The 19532-nt window shown below is 40.8% G+C and overlaps 1 protein-coding gene across 4 annotated transcripts in view; it reads right to left on the bottom strand.

Annotated features, from left to right (window-relative positions):
* DHRSX (dehydrogenase/reductase X-linked) overlaps positions 1–19532 on the bottom strand; it is an 863646-nt gene that overhangs the window by 443452 nt on the left and 400662 nt on the right. The gene's annotated exons all lie outside the window — the stretch shown is intronic.

Genomic DNA, 19532 nt, shown 5'->3' with positions numbered 1-19532 from the left:
TGCAGCGCTAAAGCAAAAATATCAGACATTAATATGTGATATACAATATCTCAAAGTGCGTGTGATTACATGTGTATAAAAAACAAATGAATCTAGAGACAGAAATAGGTTAGGAGTTAAACCTCTAAGGAATCCGTATAGGATGTATACCTAAAAAACCGTCTGTATAAATAAGTCCATATATTTAAACAGGATATGTATATATTAATAGTCCACGGATTAGCATGAATGATCATACATATAGAAGTTCATGAAATATCGAGTGAATTCAAAGATGTTAAACACTTAAGTGTAAACAATATGAAAATCAAGTGTTGATCAACAATTCCCAATTCAGAACTGAGTTGATTGACTTTTGGGCGGTTAACGTAGGCTCAGCTGACCCCACAGTTGTGTGGGATGCCTTTAAGGCCACGACGAGGGGACATTACCAGACCATCATTGCCAGAGTTCGCAGGGAGCGTAAGGCAGACTTGATAAAGGCTGAGAGAGAGGCGAGTAGTGCTGAGGTTCTTTTTGTTCGTACTCGAGACCCTATACACTATTCACAACTTATCACGAAGGAGGTTATTCATCTCCATACCTCTCTTACCCAGAAGAAAATGCTGGCTCAATCCCAACAGATCTTTGTGCAGGGAGAGCGGTCAGGCCGTCTGTTGGCCTGGCTCTCTAGAGAGCAGGCGGGAGGGATGAGCATCTCACATATCAGGGACTCCTCAGGACAGCTGACCCACACACCAGAGGGCATCAATCGTTGTTTTGCGTAATTTTACGAATCCCTCTACACGTCCAGGGCAGACTATGAAAGGGAGGATTTGGTAGCATATCTAGATCACATCGATATCCCAATTCTTACGGTAACGTATCGTGACAAACTCGACGCCCCAATTACGTCCTTAGAGATAATCCAGGCACTTAAATCAATGCAAGCAGGGAAAACTCCGGGACCCGATGGCATCCCTGTGGAGTTTTACAAACAATATCCTATAGAACTAGTTGATAAACTTCAGGGCCTCTTCTCTGCATCGACGCGCCTCGAGAAACTCCCGGACACAATGAGTGACGCGATTATAGTGGTGATCCCCAAGCCAGGGAAAGATCCCACATTATGCTCCTCATATCGCCCCATATCCCTTCTGAATGTGGATGCAAAAGTACTGGCAAAAGTTTTGGCCTATAGGCTTAATTTGGTCATTACTGCCCTGATCCACAGGGACCAAACAGGCTTCATGCCCGGAAGAGGCACTGACATCAATATCAGACGCCTTCATACACACATAGACAGGGCAGACGAGAAGACTAAAGGAACGGTGGCCTCACTCGACGCGGAGAAGGCTTTTGACTCCGTCGAGTGGGGCTACCTATGGGAGGTGCTGGGTTTGGCCCAGGTTTCACAAACTGGCTCCACATGCTATACCGTAATCCTTCAGCTAGAATTCTTACCAACGGCTGCCTATCAGGGAAGTTCCCATTATCTCGGGGCATGAGACAGGGTTGCCCCCTCTCCCCGGGCTTATTTGCTCTGGCAATGGAGCCCCTGGCTATATTGCTGAGGGCGGATCCTGGTGTAAGGGGTCTCTAGGTAGGTCCAATTGAGGAAAAGATATCGCTGTATGCGGACGATGCTCTGCTTTATTTAGCGGATGCATCGTCCTCTTTACAGACTGCACTGGAACTTATTAATCGATTCGGCGGTACTCGGGGATTCGCATCAATTGGGACAAGTCAGTTCTTTTCCCGCTCCATTCCTCAACCCCTAGGGTGCCACATCCGAATAAAATTAGTGGTAAAGTCCTGGAAAACAATCTGCGACCACTCATGACACATCTAACGGCTAGGTGTGCTGCATGGCGTTCCCTCCCATTGACCCCCGTCGGCAGAGTCAATCTGCTAAAAATGATTTACCTTCCCAAATATCTATATTTCTTCCGCAATACCCCCATTCACATCCCCAAGGCTTTTTTCCGGAGGTTGGATAGTCTGCTGATACACTTTGTCTGGGCGGGGAGGCCGCCCAGGGTGGCCAAACAGATCCTCTATCTCCCACTTTCGGGGGTGGACTGGCACTGCCGAATTTTCAAATTTATTATTGGGCGGCTGTCCTGGTCACGATTCGGTGGTGGTCCTCACAGCCCGCACAGAACCCGGCGATCACTCTGGAAGCAACCATTCTGGGATCCTTCGCTGCCCTGAGCAATCTCCCGTTTCGTGGACTTAGGGCCAGTTCGTCCATGACAACTCTGATGCGAACCACCAGGAGGTTCTGACAGGAGGCTAGGAAGAAATATGGGAAACCTAATCACATTTCACCACACATGCCCCTTTGGGGTAACCCTATGCTTCCTCACTTTTATAGTATACCGGACCCCTCTCTATGGGCAAAGAAGGGAATCCTTACCTTAAAACATATAGTTCAGGACGGTAGGCTTATGACTTTTCAGGCTCTGAGGAAGTCATTTGCTATCCCGTCCTCCTTTCAGTTCAGGTACTGGCAGCTGAAGCACGCCTTTGAAGCCCAGTTCCCTGCCCCCCTCACTTTGGAACCTGACTCCATTGAACGGGTCCTGATTTCCAGTGTGATGGGGAAACCTCTCTCAACACTATATCTATACCTTACAGTAGAGTATGACACCAAATTGACTAAAACCTGGGAAAAGTGGAGGATGGATATTCCTTCTTTGGACGAGGAAGATTGGAAGGAGTGTTTGATTTCCTACATTCCTTCCATGATCGCTGCAAAAGATAGATTCGTACAATTTAAGTTCCTACACAGAGCGTATTTCACCCCACAGTGATTGGCGCGCATTTACCATCAAAGAGACCCCAACTGCCAAAGATGCAGGCAGGAGGTGGGCACCTTCTGGCACATGGTCTGGTCCTGTCCCAAACTCCGACCCTTCTGGACAGGAGTGGCCTCCACACTGGGCAATGTCACGGGTCTAAATATACCGGTTGATCCTCAAATATTATTACTCAGCCATTTGAAAGATGTTGAGGGAGATAGGTATAGTAAATTGTGTCTTACCTTCTCATTATATTATGCTAGACGTGAAATTTTACTCAGATGGAAACTGGCAGAGCCTCCTACTCTAGCCTCGTGGAAAAGGTCGGTTAACTTGGTACTCCCTCTATATAGAATGACATATGAAAGTAGGCAATGCCCAGGGAAATTTGATAAAATCTGGTCCTCTTGGGTAGATGCTTCCGGGGACCTTGAACCCCCTACCCCTTAATTATGATGCGAAACACATTGGAGGACATTTTTTATCCCATGTTTATTCTCCTTCGGTCCTGGTACCCCCCCTCCCTCATCCTCTTCTGTCCCCTCCCCTCTCCCTCCCCCCCACTCCTTCCCGACCCCCCCCCCGCCCAGGTTTAATCGAATACTGATTACTTACATAATGTTACCTAAGATTTTATAATACTATAATGCATTAAACTATGCTGTTGGGTGATACTTCTCACATCTGCACAGCTGGAATGTTTGATAAATAGTGGCTACCGGATGATGGTAGATCTTACAGTCCTTATTATTTTTGTACTGAATGCACTAACTCAATTTGTATGGTAATGCTGATTTGTTCAATAAAAAATTTCTGTTAAAAAAAAAAAAAAGAAAAAAGTTACCGGAGCACTATGCTGCTTCCAGTGATCACTTGCTTGCTAGATCATGGGTCAGTGCATGCTCAAAAGGCACTGATTATAATAAAAAAAGACAAAGCAAGCTTCATAAATAGGAGCTTGCATTAGAAGATATATAGATCTTTTTGACTTGACAAATCTAGAGCTATATCTGACACTAAAAAAGCATTTGGTTGCCCACCATGTGGATTGATTTTTATGTATATTAAATACTTTGAAAGAGACCTAACAGACATTAAATGTCATACTGGGATAAAATTAAAACATTTTGAGATTTCCAAAAGCATGTAAAATATCCCTTTGACATTATTCAAGGGTACGGATAAAGCAATCTTGGTAAAGTGTTTCTTTTCACAGTCATTGCGCTTCCCAGCAAATACATGAAGTAGATACTAGGAGAACTAAGGAATGGACTTTATAGGCACACAGGTAGGTTTTCTAAAAATGATAAAATTAATTTATTGAGTACAAAATTCAGATAGTACAAAAAGAAAATGTAGATACAAATATATAAAATTTGGTAGAATTAATATTTTATAACCCGCACACAACCTAACACCCCACTCTATACGATACGTAGAGCTGGTAATATTGCAGCAGTCTGGAAAAAGAAATTCCCGTAATGGTGATTCTGTTGAAGGTGTACACAGGCAGACTTGTGGGTCGGGTTGTGAGTCCGGGTATACATGAACTTTTAGTTGCTCGACATGTTGCGCATGAGAGCATGCTTCCTCAGGAGCACATGAAATTCATGCATAAAGCAGAAGCGAGATAAAGGGTGTCAGGAAAAGCTAAAAGGCATGGTTTTCTGGGTCTCATCCAGAGATCACAGAATGTATAGAAGTGCAGTACTGGTGGGTAGGGATACTAGTTGGTAGCCTAGAATAGGTGTAATCTGAAGATCTGCATATACAGCATGAAGATAAACACGAAATCAGCACCTAGAAGAGATAGCCCCTTAAACAGGGCCAGACCGTGGACGCCCTCTGTTCAGCCTGATAGCTAGTTCGCATCTGCACAATTTGAAACATTCTTCAAATACATGAAGTAATCTTTAATTTTCATTCAATATCACATATAATACCTGTTAGGTATCTTCCTAAGTATTTATTATACATATAAATCTATCCACATAGTAGACAATCAAATGATTTAGTGTCGGATTTGTCAGATTAATAAGGTCTATGTATATTCTAAATTGAGCCCCTGTTAATAAAGCCTTGCTTTGCCTTTTTTGATTACTGGCAAGATTACAGTACTCATTCTGATCCCCATTGGTTTTGTAAGTAGTTTATAATCTAAATTTAATATTGAAATTAACCTGTGGCTATTATATAGTGTTGGATCTTAGCCCTCTTTGATTAAAATTATAATGTATAGATTTAATAAAAAAAGGTTGCTGAATTAATGATCATTATCTTTTATCGTTAAGACTTGAGAAGGGTTTGGATTTTAAAGTGGAAGTAAACCCTCCTATCGTTTTTAGCCAAGGAAGCTGCCATCTTAGCCTCTGTTTAATCTGCAACTGCCATGACGCTGCACATGTGAACCGTTATGACACCAGCCATTGGATGGTTTGACAGTTTGGTTGAGAGCACAAGCAATGTGACATCTAGCATTTCTGGTTTACTTCCACTTTATGTGTCTGAGCTGGAAGTTAAGTGGAGTTCCAAGAATAATTGGATTATTACTTCTGGTATGGGTTTCATCATTTAATCCCAAGTTATGGTATGTCATATATACCACTATGAGCCAAGAAGCTTACTTTATGGGAGGAAAGCCATCGTAGGTCCCCCCCATAAACACACACACACACACACAAAAAAAGCAGGCAGAGGGCAAATAACTAGTCACCAGTATTGCTCCCAGGTTAAGCTGCAGCTGATCTTTCTCCCATTGCTGACTTTCAATGCCTTGTTTTGCACAGTAATTCTGTGTAAAGACAACAATCTTGGACCAGGGCTTTTATTTCTCAGAGTTGACAGCAGTCTGGTGATCTTTATCCATGTATATTTATTTATATGTTGGGGTGTTGTGGGATATCACATAATATATGTGGTCTTTGTTTTTTCCCCATTTAGGACATTCATATACAGAGGTATACTGTGTATATATATATATATATATATATATATATATATATATATATATATATATATATATATATTTATATATATAATGTATCTACACTCATCGGCCACTTTATGACAATGAGCCAAAGTACACAGCAAAAATGACCACACAGTGGTTAAAGAAGAAAAAGGCGAATGTCCTTGCATGGCCTAGTTAGAGCCCAGACTCAAACCCCGTTGAAAATCTGTGGAATGACTTAAAGGACTGCAGTCCACAAACAGTCACCATCAAATTTAAAGTAGATGTAAACCCTCCATATATCCAGTGAAGTGAACAGCCTCAGATGATACACAGAGATGAAACAAATCTCCCTACATAAGTTTTGCATGTATATCTTCTGTCTTCACCTTGATATACTGTTTAGAAAGTGCATGTTCTGTTAGAATGTTTTCTTCCTGGTTCCCCTGTAGAAGGGGAGTATTGATAGATACTGTGAGAGACTAAGAGATAACAAAACACTGCAGATAGATGTGCCCAGTTCAAATTACATGAATCGGGTTTATATCCACTTTAACTTAACTTGAGCAGTTTTCCAAAGAAAAGTGGACAAATATTGCAGTCTAGAGGTGCAAAGTTAGTAGAAACATATCCCAACAGACTAAAGGCTGTAATTAAAGCAAAAGGTGGTTCAACAAAATATTGACACAAGGGGGTGAGCCTTTTTCCAACTTAGTGATTCTGTATTTGTTTTTTTATTTTTTTTCTGACATGTTGGTGTTATATCTTTCACTTGTATGTTATAAGTTGCACTGAGTAAATACAGCTGGATAAAACGAAAACTGTGTATGTCTTAATTTCAGACTGCAAAGACACAAAATATGATTACCGTATTTTAAACTGGGGTGATTTTTTTTTCTATACTCACTGTACAAGGGCTAATTTAGACAGGAGCCAATGAAACCACTAGCATTGGAAGTGAACTATAAACCAAACCCATGCAAGCAGAAAGAGAACATGAAAAATCTATGTGGTAGTCTTGTGGTTGGGATTTGATCAGATGACTTCAGTGCTGCAACGCAGAAGTGCTAACTACTGAGCATTGTGCTGCCCACTACCAATTAGACATCATTTTTCACTGATATAGTTACAACAACTGAAATTTGATTGCTAGAGACTTGTTTTAGTACTGTTATCTTGCCATTGATAAGACAATAACTGTAATTCCCTCAGACTTTACATATGATCCTGTGGGGTCAATTTTCTAAAACTGGTGCACTCAGAATCTGGTGCAGCTGTGCATGGTAGCCAATCAGCTTCTAACCTCAGCGTGCTCAATTAAGCTTTGGCAATAAAACCTGGAAGCTGATTGGTTTCTATGTAGAAGTGAGCCTGATTTTGTACTGTCCAGCTTTAGTAAATACAGCCCTTAGTGTCCTTGTCCAGCCAATGGGTCCTAAAAGTTTTCCGTGCCATTCCCTCTTCTGTTTGCCATAATGCTCATTATTAGTTGGCCTTGTGCCTTCAGTTTGTGAACTAAAAGATAACATTTTGCATCAGTGGTTTTCAGTGGCACACAGGGGCGCCTCCCCCCTAATCCATACGCCTGGCCCCTAACCTACATGCAGGGTGCGGATGCATGGATTTCAATAGGTTTTTTTTTTCTTTGGAAGCACATGATTAGAGCCTAAGGCTCTAATTGGCTTAAAAAAAGGGTGGGCTCGGGGCACAGAGCACTGCATCCTGAGCCCACCCAGTTGTGTGACAATAGGGAATGAATATTCGGTATTGTCTCCCTGATTCTCCTCCTGGCCATTTAGGAAGCGGGTCTTAAGACCCGATTGGCCGAGTGGAGAAGCGACCGTATTGGCTGCTGAGGAAGAAGCCACCAAGGAGATACAGGGGAAGCAGTCATGAATCGGGAGGAGGAGACGCACGAAGGAGCTGAAGCTTCCCCCGACTTAGATGGGTTTAGTGCGGGGCTGGTGGACGGAAGAGCGAGCAACGGGGGGGTTTGACCGATCGATCAACCAAACGGTGGGGGGGTGGCTGGTGGTTTCTTTGCTGCCCCCCCCCAAAACAAATGGAGCACCAGCCACCACTGGTGGTTTTAATATTTTATCCACAATGTATTGGTATTGGAACTTGGAGATTTTGATATATGCACCAATGTTTTAAGTAGTATTATAGCATCTATGTAATAAATACATTTTTTTTTGATTAATTTAATGTCAATTGAAACTTTTTTTGCACCTTACAACTCAATTTATTGCTCTTTGGGTATTTCTTGTAATATTTTATCCAGGTTTCTCAAAATCTGTCCCCTCTCTCCTTTTTTAGGATCTCATCTCCTAAACAGAAAGGTATAGATTCATCTTTGTAAAAGCTAAATGTATCTTTGAAAGGAGCTAGAATATTATCGTAAAGTGATAAGGGAACTTGAGGGATAATGGCATATAAATCAAAAGACATGGAAGCAAATCACCTACGTGAGAAGGCATTTAAACATGGACACACTTAGATCATATACTATACATGGGAGAGTGCTCAAATGAATACTGCTCCACAACCAAAATGTGATATATGAGTTGGGGAATAGCTGCTTCCGTTCAATGTTTCTCATAAATTTGTTTTCCCTTGTGACATAATATATATAAATGTAGAATTTCTTTTAAAAATTTGCAGACACATAAATACAAGCCAGAAATATAGCATTGCTGCACTTAAGCAAATAGCAGCGTCGGCACCAATAGGTTAAACCAGTCATCAGTGTTGAAGTGCTCCATCATTTCACAATATTGTGGTATTTTTTCCTCCTATTCCGTCATCTGTAATCACTTCTACTATATTTCCCACTTTCTCCTCCTGTACTAAAGGCACCCGAGTTCTCATTTATGACATAAATTGCTATTGATTTTTCTGACTCCAAGATGCTATACGAGTGATAGAGTCAATGGAGTATCTCAGTGGTCATGTCAAAGCAGCTCAGAAAAAGGTGAATCCCAGCTTCTACAGTAACTCACCCTCTGCAACATACAGTTGAGAATTACTATCTGCCTATCATAATAGTAAAAATATGCCTTGACGTGACATTGCTGTAAACATTTACAGAGTTTTTTGCAGAGAAATTATCCCAAATGATTTCAGACCATTACTTAAGAAATGTAAGCCTATACAGAAATATGAAAGAGGTAGCAACAAATTCTATCAATTTTTCTTTTTTTTCAAATTTTTCTAGCAAAAACTTTCAGTTTTACCTGTTATATGATGCAATGAAATTCCACTACTTTATTCCATATTAACAAAATGCATTATGTGGCAACATCAGTTCCATTTGAAATTTTCATTGATAGGTATTTTGATAAATAGTGAGAGTAGATTTGTACTTATTTTATGTAAAAATGGATAGGGAAGTGTTTTTAGGGCTGCATGTGTGCATTGGGGACCATTCAGAATAAATGGCAATAGACAGCAAAACACACATGTGTGTTGGTGCGTATGCATTCATACATATTATCCCGACCACGACACTACCTGCCTGGAGTTTGCATGTTCTCCCTGTGCCTGCGTGGGTTTCCTCCGGGTACTCCGGTTTCCTCCCACACTTCAAAGACATGCTGGTAGGTTACATAGTTACATAGTTACATAGTAGGTGAGGTTGAAAAAAGACACAAGTCCATCAAGTCCAACCTATGTGTGTGATTATGTGTCAGTATTACGTTGTATATCCCTGTATGTTGCGGTCATTCAGGTGATTATCTAATAGTTCCTTGAAGCTATCAATGCTCCCTGCTGAGACCACCGCCTGTGGAAGGAAATTCATTTTTTCATTTTTTACTGGTGCTGGTTGAATGAATGAATAAACTCCAACAAAGCTTTTCTCTATACTCTATTGTATAACAAAAAGTCTGCATTCCAACCCCTTTCACCCCCCCAGCTAAATGGCTCCGAAGTCTCAAGGTTTTTTACCTTTAAGCATTCTATGCTTAACCTCCCTAGCGGTATTCCTGAGTGTGGCTCGGGTGAATTTTCATTACCAGAAGCGGTAACCCCGAGCCACACTCGGGATCGCATCGCAGGATCCAGGCAAAGTTACTTACCTTGTCTCCAGGATCCTGCAATGTCTCCCCACTGTGTGCGAGCTGTGTACTCTGCTCAATGTATTGCAGTGCTGGGTTCTGTTCACTGCGAGCGTCGCAACGCATGGGGACGGAGTCCGGCGCCAAATTCAAAAAGTGAAAAACACATAACACATACAGTACACTGTAATCTTACAGATTACATTACTGTATCAAATTATTTCACATCCCTTTTGTCCCTAATGTTTTGTCCAGTGCCCTGCATGCAGTTTTATATTATATATACTGTTCTTTCTGCCTGGAAACTTGAGACTGTCCATAGCAACCAAAAAGTGTCCCTTTACGTCAAAAGCGGTTTTAGCTAGAAAACAGTGATAATAAATTAGAATCACTTGCAGAATTGAGCGATAGTGATTTGTGGGGAAATTCGTCATCAAACACTGAAAGTAACGACAGCGACAATTCTGCAACTGAGCAAATTTCATCATACCCGGGATGCCTACTAGTCTCTTGTTTGGACAGATTTAAGTGTGTTATTACTAAGAATTACAGGCCTACAATATAAAACGCCAAATTTCCATGCAAAACAATGTACCGCTTTGAGCATTAAAAATCTGACATAATCATACGGCCAGGGAGGTTAAAGGTAAAAAACCTTCTCTGTGCAGCTGCCCCCCCCCCCCAGCCCCTCCTTAATACTTAGGGTCCTTTCACACTGGGGCGGTTTGCAGGCGCTATTGCGCTAATAATAGTGCCTGCAAACCGACCCGAAAGTGCCGCTGCTTTGATTCCAGTGTGAAAGCCCCGAGGGCTTTCACACTGGAGTGGTGCGCTAGCAGGACAGGAAAAAAAGTCCTGCTAGCAGCATCTTCAGAGCGGTGAAGGAGCGGAGTGTATACCGTTCCTTTACCGCTCCTGCCCATTGAAATCAATGGGACGGCGCGGCTATACCTCTGCAGAGGAGCTTTACGGTGGTTTTTAACCCTTTCCGCTAGAATACCGACAGTAAAGCGCCGCTTACAATAGCTGGGCTTTGCCGCCCACGCCGCCCCAGTGTGAAAGGGCCCTAACCTGAGCCTCATTGTGATTCAGCAATGTGCACAAGAGCCTCGACTCTCCAGGGACTCTCACTCCTCATTGGCTGAGACAGCCAGTGAACCAATGAGGAGAGAAAGGGGACGAGGCCGAGCCAGGGCTCTATGTGTGATTGGGAACGCAGATCAGCGGCTAAGGAGTGAGCCTGCTTGGGTGTCCACACTGCTCTGGAGGAGCTCAGCAGGAGGGAGGGGCCAAGAGCACCGGCGGGGGGGCAAAAAGAGGAGGATTCAGGCTGCTCTGTGCAAAACCACTGCACAGAGCAGGTAAGTATAACAAGTTTCTTATTTTTTTTAAATGCCTTTAATATATCACTTTAATTTACCTCAATCTGCAATATTTAAAATCCAACTGCAGTAAGAGTTTCACAAGCCATTTAACAGTGTCAGTAGAAGGAGATCTCAGGACCTCCTGTGGTCGGTGTTATATTATTACCCCTCGCTCTGCTTTCTTCATCACCAGCCACATTCAAACTTCCAACATAAATTATATTTCTGAACACTGTCCCCAATAACAATGATAAAAAATGGAACAAAACCTTAAGAATTTATTCAAACAAAAACCACAGGTATACATACAGTTTTAGAGCGTTAACCTTTACAGCACACTATAATTTCTTATTAATACTTTAAAATTGCTTCCCACCCTATGAACCTCACTTGCCAAGAGCAAGAAGAACATTAATTAAATAAAGGCAACGCCTGCAAAATATGGAAAGGTGCAAGATAAAAGTAATAATGTATACCATGAAAACACTGTATTGCCTGATCTCTGTTTAATAAGCACTACATTTGCAGGCCATGTGGTCACTATAAGTGCTGCAGGCAAGTGGAAAAGGTGTGGACTTCTATTACCATCCTCAAGCATTGTCGCCAAATACCATCAGAGAAGCCAATTACACTAAATGCATAGTTGGCATTGCCTGCTGTCAATATGTACACAGGAACAACATATGAGTCAGCATTCAATATAACTTTATTATTCTACTCCTCCCCTGATAAACATGTGCATGCCACCAAGCCTCATTAGATCTTAGTCTTGCATTTCCACTCCCAGCCTGAGTTCTACTGTACATGAAATATCGAAATAGAATTACTTACTAATTGTATAGACACATTGCATTTAAAAATACATTTGATTATCTTTCTTTTCAATAGAACTAGTGTGTTTTTATCTGCCTGCTGGTTTTATATTGGAATTTAATATACTAAACATTAGTAATAATCACTTCCACGCTGCAATACACAATGTAACGTTGACCCACTAATAAAAATATGCAACGTAACCACTATATGTAACCACTATGCAAAAAAAAAAAAAAAAAAACACTATGAATGATATACACGACTGCATATTTTTTCACCATATATACAGCAACATTTTGTATCAACATCTGAACTGGCTCAGTGTGTTGCTTCCAATCAAGTCATTGTTAGGCTTCTCAAACCATTTGCATTTTTCTTCATTTTAAAAGAGCATTCAATTTCAAGCAATCACTATTCATTTTTACATTGGAAGACTATTTATATATGTGTATGTCCCATGCACTATAATGAGGCTGCATTGCTTTCTATGTAAGCTCCTTTCATACTGGATGGGATCTGATGTATAAATGTATTGAATACTCCTTAATGACAGCTGGAACAAAAATCATTTGTGCCATAGCTACATAAGCGTGCTTTAAATCACTACAAAACAACTCTGAGAAAGGCTAAAATGACTTTAATAGCTTTAAAACAGCATAAGAACATGCATCCTTTGACTAACATTTAATACAAAAAACAGTATAAAAGGAAAACCATATATAAAAAACATTTTGAACGGTTTAAAGATAACCAGTATGTCCTAATAGATGGCTTTCTGCTAAAGAGAGCTCCCTTGCCAGTAGTTCTTTTGTATGCTTTGTAGTATAATAACTGTTTTACCATGTAATATCACTACAGGCAGCGTTCTAAGCATTGTGCTACAGTACCATTCATTTAGAGCAGCACCCATTCAGTGCAGTAGGTGCCAACTGACATGCACTATAGTGCACCACATGTGCTCTGGTGCGCTACATTTAGAAACAACATCAAAAACATGGAAGTGGATTTGATCTGCTGTAAAATGGCCAACATCCCTAACTTGGGTATATTACAAATATTTCCCCTAGGAACCTGGACTTTTTAGGCACAGATTGTGAGACACTCTAATGTGTAAACGTTATTACATAATTTTATTAACAAGTATCAAAAGTAACAAACATATATTTATAAAAACCATACTGATAGCCACCTACACTCCAACTCTGACCCTCCCATCACCCCTACCACTGCACCCCTACACGGGCTGTTGTACAAATCACTTAAGATGCATATATTTCCTGGAAAAATCTAAGTGTACATGCACCAAAATTGTGAACATAAAACAAAACCATATGCATTTGAAATCCTATGCGTTACGGAGTATAATAAACTCCTTCTTCAGGGATAATCCGTTATGCAATTTATGTGTTATTGATAATCTAAAATACAAAAAAGTTTTTTTTAGTAACATCATACATCCAATAAATAATCTTATCCACATAGTGGCAACAGATGAAAACATAGGAAGAGCGTGGTCTACGTTTGTTCATGTACTCACATGTCCAATAGTATGGCAGGGTCCAACATAAGAAATGGCCAGATAGGCCAGCAGAAAAAAGTAGATAGCTTGAAATTAAAAGAAAAACTCCTTGGTCACAGGGGAGGTGAATGCAGTGCTCGCCTATGCGCCAAACCGGGACTGTATCAGCAAGGAGGCAAAAGATGTAAAAGAACAGCAGTTTAAAAATCTAGAGCTCTATATAAGAAAAGCCCCATTTAAGCATCTATAGACCCTCATATAATGAGGTTGAAGCTGGGGGTTATAGTAATGTTTGTACATCTAATCATGAGTAACAAGGCAAAGTCAATACCTCAGAGAATGCTGTATAGGCTTGGGGGGAGGCAGGGTCTAGGAAAAATCCCAATCCTTCACTGGTTTATTTCATGGACAGAGTGTAAAGCCGATGGATAAAGAAAAACTGATGTGCATAAAAAGCCCAGTCAGTGGCTGAGGTATCACAAAATGAACCCTCAGCAAGCCAACCAGTCTGGAGAGACCATCCAATAATATGGCAGTCTACAAAAAGCAAGGGAAGATATAAGCAATGTATAATTATCAAGCAATCAAAATGACTTCATAAAGAGTATCAATTGCTGCTTGGTTAAAGTTTTTACCTGCACCAGTGGGATCTGTAATGTCCTGTCTCCCCAAGAGGTTACTGCTAAGTGTGAGCCAGGCGAGATTCCCCATATATAGGGAGGACTAGCCTGACTAATACCGCCACATGACAAGTGAAGGTGATGGTAATCACCGACACCCGTCTGCTGCTGACTGACCGGTCCCCTGAGAGCGCAGTGCACGGCGCCACCCCTTCCCACACCCAAAATGGCGACGTGGACGGAGTGACGTCATGCGTTGCGCTCCCACTGACATGCATGCATGGTCATTCGTGGAGCCGCGGCGTTGGAGAGGAGAGGAAGAAGAATGGAATACCTCCCCGAGACAGCTCTGCGCCTGCGCCAGGACAGGCAGCAGTTTGTCAACTAGACAGCCACAATGGATGGGGCATAGATGGAATTAGGGAAAGACAGTGGCACAAACTAAGCAGCCAGTGTCATATGCCCACCTAATTGCGGGGGACCACAGGGATTTGCCAAACAGGGCAGGCGGGCAGATCCAGTGAAAATTTTCTTCACCACACCAGAAACCCGTGAGCATAAACGGCCCACGCATGCTGGGATTGTGCATAGGAAGAGCACAGACACCCCACCATAGCCCCCATACAGACCTAGGAGAAAGTTTATAAAGAAGTTAATGGAAAAGTGAAAAGATGAATGAATAGAATTGAATACCCTGGAATACATGGACATGTGTAGTTGAAGTACATGTTGTGGCGGACATGGATATAGGACCTGAGGTCAAATACAAAGCAGACATCTTATTTCCTAGCAGTGTATACATATACATATATAGTGTACAAAATAGGTAATGACATTATCCCTAGATATTCAGAAAGAAACGTTAGTTGGAAAAGAGGGAGATGAATATCTATATCGTGCATATAGGGAGAACCCATTCATATAGGTCAAAAAGCAGGGAGCTAGATTGGCTATTTTTCATCCCTCCAGATACAAACCCTTCAAGAAAGGGCTTGTAATTGACAGCCTCATTGAGGCCTGGAAAGATTGTAGCCTGAAGGGAAAAGATCCATTTCAGTTCTTTTTGCAATATAACCTTATTCCAATCGCCCCCTCTTGGATTGGGGTGTACTCTAGAGAACCAAAAATAAAAATTGGAAAGATACCATTGTGTACAGATGTTACATGCCTCCCCAAATGGAGATCTGGGTTACACCCCTTCATGATGTGTTTGGATATTCTGGAGCGCAATTCGACCTTAGTCTTTCCCACATAAAAGCCACAATCGCATACTAGCAGGTACACCACCCCTATAGTCTTGCAATTCGCAAAATGCATTGCTTTGAAGATTTTGCCATTGGGTAATGTACATGTGGGATCTACTTGTATAAACTGACAAAAGGTACATCCACCACAGTTGTATGTACCCTTGAGTTTACAGGGGTCGCCTTGGTTTTCTCCTCTAAATTCGCTTTGTACTATACGGTCTTGATTGATGTGGCACACTTGAAGGTAATGATAGGTTTACATGGCACAAATCTACCTATGTTTGGGTCCATAGATAGAAGGTGCCAATATTTTTTAACTATATTGCAAATTTTATTATGCTAAATAGAAAATGGCAATATTATTCTGGTTGAATATTAATTCTGACTGTCTTTCTTTTGTTTTTGGGGATATAGAAGTTCACATCTCATCTTCTCCAATGATTTTCTATACGCCTTCTTGAGTTAGGTTTTTGAGTATCCCCTCTCTAACAGTCTAGTCTGTAATTTTTTTGCTTCGATTTGAAATATTTTTTCCTCAGAACAGTTTCGTCTGGTACGAAGATATTGACTGAAAGGTATAGAGGTTATAAGCAGACGGGGATGGAAGCTGGAAGCGTGGAGTATGGAATTTCCTGCTGTTAATTTCCTGAAGAGATGAGTCTGGATGGCACCGCCCTTCCCTCGGAGGACAGTGACATCCAGAAACGTCACCTCACAGGAATGGTAGGCCATAGTAAAAGTCAGGTTAAACTGGTTCTTATTAAGTCTGGCCAAAAAACACATCATCAATGTATCTTACCCACATCGTGATGTGGCCAGTGTACATCGTGTCAGCCATAAGTGACCACTCCCACTCCCTCAGATACAGATTGGCGTACGATGGGGCACAACAAGTCCCCATAGCAATACCCTGCACCTGGAGGTAGTGTGAGCCATCAAAGGTAAAAACATTATGGTTGAGGATAAAGTCCAATGACTGAACAATAAAGTTGCTGTAGGGCCATTCATCATCTATCTGTTGAGATAGAATGTGATGAATGGCAGCCAGACCTAGGGTATGTGAAATTGAACTATAGAGCACCGCAACGTCAATGGTTACTAAAGTCGAGTGTGTGGATATACATAGACCATCCAAAATTTTGAGGAAATTCATTGTATCTTTCACGTACGATGGGAGGCTACTCACAAAAGGTCTCAAATGTTCGTCTATCAAGCAACTGAGTCTCTCAAAGATGGAGCCATTTCCCAAGATTATAGGACGGCCCGGTGGGTCATTCCTATCTTTATGTATCTTGGGAAGTGAGTAAAAAGTCAGGATTTTAGGATTTTCCGTACGTATGTATTTTCATGTTGTAGCTGTTATAATACCATTCCTACCCGCTGTATTTACGAGATCAAAAAATATGGTGTTAAATTTGCCAATCATGTTGAAAGGAATAAGGCGATACCAATTCTCATTTTTGAGAATTTTTTTGCACATGTTGGTATACTGATCATTATTCATTATGACTGTATTCCCACCTTTATCAGATGGTTTAACCACCAACGAATAATTCTTTGATAAGTCATATAGTGCCTGTTTTTCCAAGGATATCAAATTGTCTTTGGAATGTGCTTTTATAGGTATTTTGTTCAGATCTGGAGATACCAGTTTTAGGAATGCCACTACATTTGGGTTCGAACTGGGTGGTGGAAACTGATCAGACTTTTTTTTAAGTGTGGATCTGGATTTGGAAGGTTTTTCATCAGATTCACTGTCGACATTGGCCAGAAGTTTTTCAATGTCGACACAGTCAATCAGATCCGATTGGTCATTTTCTTCGAGAAGGGAAACGAGTTGGTCAATGGCCCTTTCTTCTTCCTTACTCAGTTGGGTGGTTGTATCAATATTTTTACTGTACATATTTTTTAACAGTAATTTCCTTATGAAGAGGTGGACTTTTCCAGGAAATATATGTATCTTAAGTGATTTGTACAACAGCCCTATTAGTATGGTTTTTATAAATATATGTTTGTTAGTTTTGATACTTGTTAATAAAATTATCTAATAACTTTTACACATTAGAGTGTCTCACAATCTGTGCCTAAAAAGTCCCGGTTCCTAGGGGAAATATTTGTAATATACATTTAGAAACAAAAGATGCAGGTCTGTTTTTTGATCTGTTGTTTTTGTGTTTGCAGCCAGTCCTAAATAACGTACATTAATGTGTGAAATGCTGTATGTTAAAATGCATGTGGTTATGAATCACAAGGGACCAGTCAAGTTTGAATAGGATCTTAAAGCTATGGACATACAGTAAGCCTGTGTTCTTTAAGTATAGAAAACTGAATTACAGACACCAATCACATCACCATACATTCTTATACCAACTAGGCTGTATGCGCTTGTCTAGGTTGTGAAGGGTAATCTGGACCTAATTATATATTACCTTTTTGAACAGAACTGCACAAGTTTCCTGTTTGTTTAGGATTTAGGGGAATTACTATATACTTATCCTTCTCATCCTACTTATCATTCATCCTACTATACATGACAACTCAAGGATTAAATATTATATATTTTTTAATACAAAAGTCATTGACTCTCTAATTATTGTCCCTGTTGCAAAAATATATTTCATTTCATTTGTCCTGCTTATATTTTGATATTGCCTTTGAATATAAAATAATACAAGTTCTTTGCATTAAAGTAACATTTTTAACCATAAAATGGGACTGTGTTTGTGTTAGCATTGTACAAATACTTACAGTTTATTGCATCTATTACCTACCAGACACCCCACTAGTCAATCCCCAGGATATTGCCAATGCCTTTGGGGAATATTATCATTCCTTCTTCAACCCTCAGCTTGACCCTTCTACCCCCCAACCAAATTTTCTCTCTATATCATCATTCCTGCAGTCAGTAAATCTCTATTCTTTATCCACTGACCAGCTACATTTCTGCGTTCCCATATCCTGCACACACACCTGAGTGAAGCACAGTGATTACCCTGAAAAAGGCAAGCTGTACTGGGACGCTGTGGAGTACATTTCCAGTGTGGAGACAGAGTCTGGAGAGTGCAGTGTGGGGACACTGAGCCTGGGACTGTTGGATTCATCCATCTCGGAGGTCAGGAGACACATAGAGGATGTGGCCAGGCATCGGGCATTTTCTTACCTCATGAGTTAGATGATCTCTTATAATCTAGAGATCATCTGGATCTGGTAAGAAGCCGACTTTATTTTCAATTGGATTGATATACTTTATTATCACTGTGAACGATGGATAGCACATCATTTCTGATACACATGGACACTTGTTTATTGAACTCTCCATTAATCACTATTTGATACACTGTGTTTGTTATAACTTTTCTAATAAGAGTTTTCTTCTGTATTTATGAGACAGCGCAATCTTTTATATTTTCACTTTTTTTCACTATATGCTTGATCCAAGGAGTGTTAAAAGTGCAGCAGTCTACACTTATATTTAGCATGAGATTTTTTCACATATTTAACCAATGAATATTACAAGCAATTTGCTCCTCTTCTTCTTACCCTATGTGGCCTCACTCTACAACCATGCCGCATCCTCTGGCTCTCCTCCGAAGGAAATGTTACAATCCGTAATAACTACTATTCCTAAACCTGGTAAAGATCCCCAACTAACACAAAACTACAGACCAATTTCACTGCTAAATACATATATAAAGATATTCTCCCAAGTAATTGCCCGTAGATTACTTCCACTCCTCCCAGCCTTGAAACATCCAGGCCAGGTGGGCTTTATACACGGACGCCAAGCCCCCGATGCAACTAAACGTCTGATCACCTTAATTCACAGTCTTGAACACCAGAAAATGCCTTCTCTGCTCCTCTCTTTAGATGCAGAGAAGGAATTTTACCGGGTGCATTGGGGATACTTAAAAGTAGTATTACAAAAGTTTGGCATCACTGGTTGACTTCAGTCTGCAATTTTATCCCTATACTCTGATCCATCAGCGAAGGTCTTAACTGCTGGCATACTCTCAAAGCCCTATGATATTACAAATGGAATGTGTCAAGGGTGCCCCCTATCTCCCATTATTTTTGCCCTCCTTATCGAACCTTTAGCAGCAAATATTAGGGAAAGCCCCTTAATCTCTGAAATTAAACTCAAAGGCGTAGAACATAAAGTCAGTCTTATTGCTGAT

Source organism: Aquarana catesbeiana, linkage group LG02, assembly GCF_042186555.1.
Source record: "Aquarana catesbeiana isolate 2022-GZ linkage group LG02, ASM4218655v1, whole genome shotgun sequence".
Lineage (NCBI taxonomy): Eukaryota > Metazoa > Chordata > Amphibia > Anura > Ranidae > Aquarana > Aquarana catesbeiana.
This window is presented reverse-complemented; position numbering and strand designations above follow the sequence as displayed.